Source organism: Caretta caretta, chromosome 2 (assembly GCF_965140235.1).
Source record: "Caretta caretta isolate rCarCar2 chromosome 2, rCarCar1.hap1, whole genome shotgun sequence".
Lineage (NCBI taxonomy): Eukaryota > Metazoa > Chordata > Testudines > Cheloniidae > Caretta > Caretta caretta.
In genome coordinates this window covers 78,113,658-78,125,624 of record NC_134207.1, presented here as the reverse complement: position 1 = coordinate 78,125,624, position 11,967 = coordinate 78,113,658, and positions in this window count along the sequence as shown.

Sequence of the window (11,967 nt, the reverse complement as noted above, 5' to 3'; positions counted from 1 at the left end):
CTGATGGAGGGGTTCTTCAATTCTTCTTAGTGCTCTAGTTGTCTCTTGTGTCTGGATGCCACTGTGATGTAGCACTGATCAGGGCAATGCAGATTTGAGGCGAGAAACTTGAAAATCAGATCTCCTGCCTCTGTGCAGGTGAGACAAAGGGCTTGTCTACACTTACTGGGAGATTGACGCGTAGCGACCAATGCATCAGCGGTCAATTTAGTGAGTCTAGCAAAGACTTACTAAATCGACCGCAGATCACTATCTCATTGACTCCTGTACTCCACTGGATCAAGAAGAGTTAGGGGAGCCGACGGAAGAGCATCTCCCATTGACATTGTGTAGTGTGGACCCGGAGGTAAGTAGATCTAAGCTACGTTGACTTGAGTTACGCTATTCACGTAACTCAAATTGCATAGTTTAGATCGACTTTTCCCTATAGTGTAGACAAGGCAAGTGATGTTTAATTCTCCTCAATATCACAAGGAACCATGTAGCTTGGCTCTTGAAGATAGTGTCTCACTCTTGTTCCTTTCCATGAATTGCTTTGATTGGTTTGTTACCTTTTTATATTGATAAACCTAGATTCACTCTGAGCTGGTTTCTCTTTACTGTTGGACTGAAAGTTGTGTGGGATTGACCCAATATTTGTACTGCAATAACAAACTGTTGTATGTTTCTGGGACATGAGGTTTCTGTTGCAGGCCTAGGGGGAACATTGTATTGGTGTCCTCTTTAAAATATTGGCATATCATCACTTCACACACTTCTCCACAGCCTAGAACTCTGATTTAAAGAGAGATCTGGATGACTTTACCATTAAAGGTACCTTGGCTGTGCTCCCATGAAATCAAATGTCTTGCTCAGGATGAGCAAGTCATAGTTATGATGAGGAACCTCGGTTTTCCTTCCTGCCCCCACTAATTGACTGTAATCTGAAGAACATCAAAGTAAATAAGTCTTTCCATGACTTCAATGGTCTTAGGATCAGGCCCATTGAAAAGATTTGTTTGAAGGCAGTGATTCAGGCTAAGAATTTTAATGTCCCTCTTGGCCTCTCATGTTGCATAGAAACTGTATGCTGAGCGCCTTCTGAAAATTTCTTTGGTTGCTCAATTTTTTCATGTTATGTCATATTTATACTTTGAAGACCTCAAAAAATTTGACCTCAAAAAGTGGTTTATTTTGGACATTTCCTTGATTCCTAACAAAGACATTTTTAAGCACTTGGTCTTCAAGATTTTTGAAAACTCTTACTTTAAAATTTCTCTCATGCACAGGAGGAGTAAGGTAGGTGGTTGGTTGGTTATTTTGTTTTTCTGGAATGTTTTGCTTATGTTTCATTACCTAAATAGAGAACAATGAATGTAAGCATCACTATGGGTTAGATCATACCTGTTAGGCACAGGATAGAGTAAGTGACTCTGGAGCTGCTGAGGGAACACTAGGAAGAATTGAGTGTACAACAAGCTCTGGTCTTCTAATACCCAAGTTTCCAGCATTATAGACCTAGGGGCACATTTTCCAGGCAACTCAGAACATCTCATTCAAAGAGGGTAGGGTTTAGTGGCTTCAGTTAAGAGCACTGTGTTTCCGTTTGCCTGTGGGCTTCAATTGGCCTCGTTTAAATATGATAGCATTGGAAGCATTGAACCTGGAAGCATTGAACCTCATAGAAATTACAAGCTCTACTGTCCAATCATACTCGCCCCTTTAAAAAAAAAGGACATTTCATTCAAAAGATCTGGCAGTGCAATAACTAACTAATAACTTCTGAGTTCTTGATTTCTCATCTTCAGTTACTACCGACTGTGTTTTACACTGGCTATTATGAAAAATACTATAATATTCTTCACTAAGGGTCCAACACTGTTTGTAACACTACTATCTACAGTAGTATTTCCAACCTTTCATTGTAGGATAATACTATTCTCTTTATAAAGGGGAGGCTTTAAAACTTACGTGGTAGTTGAGTGTAATTCCCCTGTAGCGTGTAATGCTAAGCATGCATGACAATGGTTTGGCTGATAAAGGGGGCCAAAAATGAAATGGTTAACGTTTGGCTTCTAAATGAAGATTCCCAGGATATACAATATCTCTTATTATTCTATTTCTGCAAGTAAACATGTATGTTAGATTTTTAAATTCCATTAGTATAATTTTAAATGTCCAGTCATTGTTAATGTATAACACAAAGAAACAGCAGCTCCCCTTAATAAATTCATCTGGGAATAACATAATAAGTATCCTATTGGCATAGGAATTCTGAAGATCTTTAATAATTGATGCACTGTTAAAATGAACAGTATTTAATATATGCATTATCTCTTTCAGTTAGATTTTTCAGGTTCTATTAGACACACCTCAGGCTGAAGGCTAGTCGACATGGTGCCACAGTGTGAACCAGAGTTGCATGAGTTGTAGAGTGCTCTAACCTTGTTGCTCTATAAGTGGTCCATGTAGACTCTGCTGGCATAAACTAAAATTTACCCAATGCACACTAACATAGTTCTGTTTGAAATAATGTTATGAAAACAGGATTTTTTTTTCCCATTAGAAAAGTATCACGATGATGATAACTTGAACTTTTGTCTGCAGGTCTTTTAGCACTTAATGCTTGAAGTACACTAAGTGTTGGAGTGCTTGCTAAACGTATAATATTTTTCTTGCGAAAATGTCTTGCCCTTTTCCCTGATATTTCTTGTAGCCAATACAAGAATATACATAAAAGCTGCTTACAGATGTAAGTTATTAGGATGCAATTCTGCCATACATAGAGCACTCATCTCACTCTCTCTGGCCTGGATAGAATTGGTTGCATTTCTTTAAATTGAATATATTTTTGATAAATGTCAAAATTTCAATGAAAACAAATCAAGAAAAAAGGATCACAAAAGCATCTTCTTCCAGCCAACTCTAGGCTTGATCCTCTTTACCCTCTCTATGCCACTTCCTTGTCATTATGGATTCCACTTTGCCCTCCGCTAACAAGTCTGATTTGGGTGGGTGCTTGCTCTTACCCAGAATTATTATTATTGTTAATAGGAGCTCTAGTCATGGATCAAGACCACATTATGATCGGAGCTGCAAAAACACAACAAAAAGGTGGTCCATGCCTCAAGGTGCTTAGAGTCTAAGTATAAGGAAAGAGATAACAGATGGGTTCAGACAGACGTGAGTACAAGTAAATGAGAATGTTCAGCATGATAGGCAGTGGTATCAGCATACTAGCAGCCCAACTGATGTTAACTTTTTGTAAGCACCATGGCAAAGGAGAATTTTGAGGAGGGATTTGATGGAAGAGAGAAAAGGATGTTGCAGTAATCAAGACATGGGATAAGACCCCAGCTGAGAGTTTTAGCTGTGTGGAGGGATAGGAAACACTGTATCTTAGATATATTGTGCAGAAAGAATCTGCAAAGTTTAGACAGCCTGGCTGTGAGGACCTAGTCAGAATGTCTGGACCCATTCTTTTCCTCCAGCTCATTCTAAAGGGGCTTGGGAAGGAGGAGAATGAAAAAGTATCCAGTAATGAGCGGTCCAGGGTATTACAGCATTACTGAACTGGTTTAGTAGGAAATTCATATTCAAGAACACATGAACTTCAAGACTGTGTCTGGCAACTATGAATCAGTTCATTGCGCACTGTGGTATTGCTAATTATAGTGAACTACTGTAATTGGTATTTTAGAAGCTCTCATGAGGTCTTGGAAGCTCTGTTATAACTGACCTCCACTTAAACTTCCTTAGGTGATTCTTTTCTGGCATGTCTGGCACCTATTGAAGGCCCTGTGCTACATATATTCAATGACAAAGATAGGAAACGAGGAGGTCATCAAATTGTTGCTTATAGTATCAGATGCTCTATTCACTAATGATTTACAACCTGCTTGAGGCTGATCTCTGTGTAATTTACATGAAAAATCTATGTACTGCATTTCTATCTGCTAAACTCCTGTGCATTGCTTGCCACACAATGAAAGAACTGCACGTACAAAAAGGTTCAGTGAAAGGCAAAGTAGCACAAATGATCAAACACTGTTTAAATATAAAATTCAGAAGAGAAAACATTTTGGAGTTGATTTATCTCCCCTCTCTCCCTCCATCACTGTCTCCAGAGAAGATAAGTGCTAGCTCATAGCCTAATACCGTAGAAGCTTTTTATTATTTTTCTGACCTTCAGAAAAGATAAAGTGGCACTGATGAAAATGAATCCCTAAATCATAGATTCTCAACTTTTTTTTAATACCATAACCCTCTGTTTTCTTTAAAGCAATTGGTACAATGGCTCTTGGGGTGCTTTTGGCCTTAGAGGACTGGTTACGAGTGTCAAAACAAATCTACTTGAGCAGAAAGTTGGAGGCAGGGAAAGCCAGTAGGTTCATGACCCACAGATAAATGCTTAAACCCCTTGAGTATCACAACCGACAGGCTGCGAACTGCTGCTTTAAATGTATGTGAAATGTTTGACATATAAAGATTAAAATGAAGTCTGAGTCCCAACCCTTTGCAGATCTCTGATGTTTGGGTCAGTGTCACGTTTTTAATTATGTGGGATTATCCTTTTAGTAATAAATACACCAAAGATACTGCCACTTAGGGAGCACATAGACTAGGGTTGCCTCTGACTGAGTTGTGCAAGTTTATGTCCGTTTCAGCACCGTGACTGCCATTTCTGTGTAGTGCAAGCAAGATGACCTGAAGTGTCTGGAAGTCTTTTGGGGTGGGACAACATCACAGTGTAGCAAAACAGTGTCATGAAAACATGGTATTGACCTGCAGCATGAAAGTATGACAAAGTTCCTCCTCTGTCTTGGTGGGTCCTGCACTTATTGGCAGATTTGTTCACTTCAGATTCACGGCAGCCCTCAGTTTGGCCATTTTTGCTAGTGGCTCAAACCTGCTGTTCACTCCGTTAACCTCATCACCGGCCAGCATGGGGGAAACGGAAGGAGAACAATCCCCACAGTCTCTGCTGATCCACCTAGTGGGTAGAGGGACAGGCCAGGGACCTTACCCTCTGGTGGGACCACAGTCCAGGACAACTCCTCCTGTATCCAATAGGGAGTTGGGCGGATGACCTGGGCTGCCCTCTACTCCAAGTTCCAGCCGAGGGCCCTGTGGATTGCAACTGTCTACAGTGTCTCTTGTAACAGTTGTGTGACAGCTACAAACCCCTGGGCTACTTCCCCATGGCCTTCTCCCAACACCTTCTTTATCCTCACCACAGGACCTTCCTCCTGATGTCTGGTAACACTTGTACTTCTCAGTCCTCCAGCAGTACACCTGCTCACTCTCAGCTTCTTACTCCCAGCTCCTCATGCACTTAAATAATTGAAGTGAGGTCCTTTTTAAAACCAGGTTCCCTGATTAGCCTGCCTGTCCTAATTAATTCTGGTAGCTTCTTAATTGGCTCCAGGTGTCCTAATTAGCCTGCTTTAATTGGTTCCAGCAACTTCCTGATTGTTCTGGAACAGCCCATTATCTTACTCAGGGAAAAGGGACCTGCTTAATCTGGGGCTAATACATCTACCTTCTACCTGTAGCCATCTGGCCTGACCCTGTCACACAAGGTTTCCATGGAACATTATCACATTGCATCATAATATGCAATATTGTGATGCAGCACCTTGATGTACATATAATAGGATAATGAGAAGTTTGCATTGCAGAACAATGCTAAAAGTTTGGGCTTGCTCCTAAGGCTGAGGTGGTATCTGCTCTCATTATTAGAGAAAATACTACTCACAAATTCAGTCCAAACATAAAGTAGGAAAGACTGCAATAAGCAGTATTGCCATCTACTGGTTAAACTTGTCCAACCTATCCACTGTTTGACACCTAATGCAGTCTAAACACCAGCTAAACATTTAAATACACTATAGCTAGACCTCTAAGTTAGACGGGTGTGTATGGTTCTTTGGTCTGTGCTCCTCAAACTCCAGTTTATATTCAACGGCATTATACACTCAGTATACTCAGTATACACCATGCCTAAAAAATGGACCAGAACCTCATTTGGTGTAAGTGGACCATTGATTTCAATGGAGCCATACTGAGTTTACGCCAGCTGACCTTATGTACTTATTCTTTCTTCACAAAGGGAAAATATTAATCTACCAACAGAATGTCATGTAGTTATAGATCAGGGAAGAAAGTTTTGATTTCAGTTAAAGAAATCTGCTCTATTTGAATTTGGTTAAAACAAAGTTTGCACAATAAAATATTAATAATGTAAAATAGATGATTGCATACTACTTCACCAGGAAAAAATGAATTATGATTATTATATTTCTCATCTGGTTTGGAACAGTATGATATAATCTTTTCAGACACTCCATGGAGAGATTGCAAATAAGATCAATAAACATATATTGCTGTAGAGCTGCATCCTAGAGCTCAGTGATTTGAATAGCTAAAATAGAAATGGCTAATCTAACTTCAGTACTAGAAAAATATTCATATTGTGGTAGCTAGTCATGGCTGCTGGCACAGAGAGAATATATTGTTCAGTGGTGTTCCCACTTCAGTAAACTGTTGCTATTCTGCTCTCCCTTGGTAGAATTGATTAAATGCAATAAATTGTGCAGATGCATCTTCCAATGACAGAAGAAAAATTGGAGACTTCCACTTTGATTTAATATTTGTGTGCTAAACCTTAGACTAGCTCATGTCATTTTCTGTCAGAAACTTAGTCCAGATATATTCAAGTATAATTCTAAAAATACTCTATTGATGATGGGAATTATAAATGCAGAGCTGATTTGACACTAGTCAGAAATAGTGTATAATATCCACATTCAGTGTGCGATGGCTGAATGGCCTTAAAAAGTGTTTGACCTAGCTGACAGTTGGATTTACTTGTATGACCCAGGACCCAACACCTGGGCAAAAGTTCATACAGTCACATATGGGGAGACATACTGTATCATGTCAATACTTCTGGAGTCCTGACCACTCTAAGTTTTATGAAGAGTATTTTTCCCCCTAAAGGGTAGTTTCAGATTCACTCCTTATTTATGTCTTTGCGTTCTACTGTATATGCTGAATCTAATTGGTATTTTAATATTACATGAATACAAGGTACTTGGTTTATTAAAATAGGGTTTGTTTAAATAATTATTTGCTGTGTGCAGAGAATTGAAAGGAACAGAAAAGTAATTAAGTATTAAGAAAGCTTTGTGAGGCTGGTAAAACACAAACCTGAAACTTTTTTGGATGTACTATGCTGAGAATCTCATTTGGTCCATAAATTAGAATGTCAATCCTAGGGTTTGCAAATAGTACAGAAGGAATAATAAAAGCCAGGTTCAAGAGAATCTGAGCCTGCAGTGTGTGTGTGGAGGAGGAGGGGTAGAGGGGGAAACAGCATCTGGTTGCCTGTTCAATGAGAAGGTAAAGAGGTTAGCATTGAGGTGTACATTCACTTTTCTCAAGGAAATTAGCACTCCTGCAAAATTCTTTTTCAGCTTGTGAAAATATTGTCTGAACACAGAGATCTGCAATTTGAAACTATCTTGGAGAAACACGAGATCTGCAAAGTTTCTCAGTTTGGATACTATGCAAAACTGAGAGCTATAATGATCAGAAATAGTAACCACTTCAGGAACTGCTCATCCAAAACCCACTCTGCTTGGAAACCTCTTTATTTTTTTCAGTATTTTAGACACTCGGTAAGAGAGGATGAGTTGTCAGACAGCAATGTTCATTTTTGTGTCTTGAAAGAGAGCTCTGAATGATAAAGAGCTTTAAGAAAGACCTGTTTTTAAGAAGGCCTATGCCACTGTTTTATATTTTTTTAATCTTAATATTATCCCAAAGTTTTGGCAAACATTCTCACGCACATGGCATCTATCTGAAAATAGTGTATTCTAACCCAAGGGCCCTTGCCCTCGTAAGCACAAATCCTGGGAAGATCCACTTCTGACCAGAAAGGATCAAATTCTGTACCTATATATTCAGTCCATTTCCCTCTGAAATCAGAGCAGTATATGCCAAATGTAGGTGAGAACAGAATCTAAGCCATAATCTTGATAAGAGCTTTACTCTGCAACAAAGGGTGATAGCTCCCTGCTTTCCCCAAATCTTAAGGGTCCTCTGCAAGTCAGAGATTGCTTTGTGATGAAAAGGACCAGAACTTGATTGGCTTGGGGGATAGGAGGCCAGGGTAATGTCTTTGGGCTGAGACAAAGTTAAGGATATATCAAACCTATGTACTGCCTATATTGCATATGGGTTAGAGGCCTAGACCCTCTTACAGGCAGACTTGGAATGGCTGGAGGCATTCCATATGTGCTGTCAGCATCAAATACTGAGCATAAAGTGATTTGACTTTGTGCCAGATGTCACAGTCTCCTACAGTCCGTCCTTCAATCACTCGTCATCTTCACAAGTAATGTTGCATGCTCTTCAGTCATGTTGACAGGATGGAGACAAACACTCCAGCAAACCATGCCCTCAAACTCTCCATTGATGTGCAAAGAGGTGCACATCCTGATCTTCCCTAATGTCTCCCGTGGGGCCATCCCACCGATTCATGGATTTGCAGGATTGAGCCTGATCCAGGAATTTCATTATGTGATTCTTGGTGTGACGCCATCAGCTGTGATCACTGGCTGGTGCAACAGTTCCCAGAAGACTATGCATGTTTGATGTAGGGGGGGCAGGGATGGTGCACATTGTCCTCTGCACTGCAATCAATGGAGTGTACAAAGAAAATATAACCCCAGGAAGCTAGGAGGTGGTTTATGTATTGAAACATGAGGGATTATGTTTCTCAACTTTATTCTAACTAGTGTAACTGCAGGAAACTCTACAGGTTAACTATACATGGTTGTATACATGGTAAAAATTGTATTTCCTTTTTTAGTTTTAAAATTTGTTGTCTTTCAATTTGTGTCTCTTGTTCTTGAATTGGGGGGGAGCATAAAAAAGAGTAACCTGATGTAGAGAAAGTAAACCAGTCATTTTCTATGCCTTTACTACTTATCTATCTTTTTTTCTAAACTACACAGTTCTAGCACTTTTAAGCTCTCCTCATATGGAAGCTTTTGCATACATCCATTCATTCACATTTTTAAGCACAAGATGGCAGAGAGGGTATGGATGCCAAAGTGAAATGTTCCTGCACTGGCAAGTGCAGGAACAATATGCAACTTCATTAGTGCTGAAAGAGACCAGGATGGCCCCAAAGTAGTGATCGAAATTCTGACACGACCTTTTCAATTGCATTGCCTGCTCAAGAGTAGTGCTTGCTGGAAAGCAGCAATTATGTTTTATCCCAAATTTCAGGTTTCAAAATTTGTTTGTATTCTTCATTGCAACAAATATGAGCCCTTTTAAAAAAAATTATGGACAAGTGAGACCCACCCCAGAAAAGCCAGTAGCCCTGTGGTTAGGGCACTCACCTGGGAGGGGGAAGACCTGGGTTCCAGTTCCTGCTCCCAAGTGGGCATTCAAACCTGGGTCTCCCACATCCCAGGTGAATGCCCTAACCCTTGAGCTGCTGAGTATGATGGGGTTTTTTTGCCTAAATCCTCTTGTGAATCTAACCCCTAAAATCAAAATGTTTCAGTAGATAATGTCAAAATGGCTCACTTCAACTCTTCTGTTTGTCTGGGTTTTTTTCATTTTGATAGAAACTAGTTACAAATTTTGGGTTCAATCTGATGAATATTTCCGGTCAACCCAAAACTGGCTTTTTCAGCAAATAAACTATTTGTCCAAAAAACTCCTCCCAGCTCTAGTTGTTACATTAACCATCCATGAGGCATCTGGGCATCATGGTGCTAATGGGGCAGGTTCGTGTCATGGAACGCCGATTCTGGGCCTGGGAAACAAGCACAAACTGGTGGGACCACATAGGGTTGCATGTCTGGGACGATTCCCAGGGGCTGCGAAACTTTCGCATGCGTAAGGGCACTTTCATGGAACTTTGTGACTTACTTTCCCCTGCCCTGCAGCACATGAATACCAAGATGAGAGCAACCCTCACAGTTGAGAAGCGAGTGGCAATAGCCTTGTGGGAGCTTGCAACGCCAGACAGCTACCGGTCAGTCAGGAATCAATTTGGAGTGGGCAAATCTACTGTGGGGGCTGCTGTGATGCAAGTAGCCCACGCAATCAAAGATCTGCTGATGTCAAGGGTAGTGACCCTGGGAAATGTGCAGGTCATAGTGGATGGCTTTGCTGCAATGGGATTCCCTAACTGTGGTGGGGTGGTAGACGGAACCCAGATCCCTATCTTGGCATCGGAGCACCAAGCTGGCGAGTACATAAACCGCGAGGGGTATTTTTCAATAGTGCTGCAAGCACTGGTGGATCACAAGGGATGTTGCACCAACATCAACGTGGGATGGCCGGGAAAGGTACATGATGGTCGTATCTTCAGGAACTCTAGTCTGTTTCAAAAGCTGCAGGAAGGGACTTTCTTCCCAGACCAGAAAATAACTATTGAGGATGTTGAAATGCCTATAGTTATCCTTGGGGACCCAGCCTACCCCTTAATGCCATGGCTTATGAAGCCATACACAGGCAGCCTGGACAGTAGTCAGGAGGTGTTCAACTACAGGCTGAGCAAGTGCAGAATGGTGGTAGGATGTGCATTTGGACGTTTAAAGGTGCGCTGGCGCAGTTTACTGACTCGCTTTGACCTCAGCGAAACCAATATTCCCACTGTTATTACTGCTTGCTGTGCACTCCACAATATCTGTGAGAGTAAGGGGGAGACATTTATGATGGGGTGGGAGGTTGAGGCAAATCGCCTGGCTGCTGGTTTCGCACAGCCAGACACCAGGGTGGTTAGAAGAGCACAGGAGGGCGTGCTGCGCATCAGAGAAGCTTGGAAAACCAGTTTCATGACTGGCCAGGCTACGGTGTGAAAGTTCTGTTTGTTTCTCCTTGATGAAACCCGCCCCCCCCCCCTTGGTTCACTCTACTTCGCTGTAAGCTAACCACCCTCCTCTCTCCCCTTTGATCACTGTTTGCAGAGGCAATAACGTCATTGTTGCTTCACATTCATGCATTCTTTATTAATTATCACAAATAGGGGAATAACTGCCAAGGTAGCCTGGGAGGGGTGGGGAAGGAGGGAAGGACAAGGCCACACAGCACTTTAAAACTTAAGTTTTAATTTTTTAAAGTTTTTATTGAATGCCAGTCTGTGCTCCAGCTGCCTTTCCTGCAGCTCAACCATACGCTGGAGCATATTAGTTTGATCCTCCAGCAGCCTCAGCATTGAATCCTGCCTCCTGTCATCATGCTGATGCCACCTATCATCTTCAGCCCGCCACCTCTCCCCGTGTTCATGTTGTGCTTTCCTGCACTCTGAAATTGTCTGCCTCCACACATTCATCTGTGCTCTGTCAGTGTGGAAGGACAGCATGAGCTCAGAGAACATTTCATCACAACTGCATTTTTTTCACCTTCTAATCTTTGCTAGCCTCTGGGAAGGAGAAGATACTGTGATCCTTGAAAAACATGCAGCTGGTAGAGGGAAAAAAAGGGACAGTGGTATTTAAAAAGACACAATTTATAGAACAATGGTTACACGCTTTCATGGTAAACCTTGCTGTTAACATTACATACAGAGCACATGTGCTTTCGTTACAAGGTCGCATTTTGCCTCCCCCCACCGTGTGGCTAATTCTTCACCCCAGGGCATGGCTAACAGCAGGGAACATTTCTGTTCAGCCACAGGCAAACAGCCCAGCAAGAACAGGCACTTCTGAATGTCCCCTTAAGAAAAGCACCCTATTTCAACCAGGTGACCATGAATGATATCACTCTCCTGAGGATAACACAGAGAGATAAAGAACGATTGTTGTTTGAATGCCAGCAAACATAAGCTGCAATGCTTTGTTCTGCAGTGATTCCCGACTGTGCTACTGGCCTGGCCTGGTAAAGTGTCCTACCATGGTGGACGGAGTAAGGCTGCCCTCCCCAGAAACCTTTTGCAAAGGCTTTGGGAGTACATCCGGG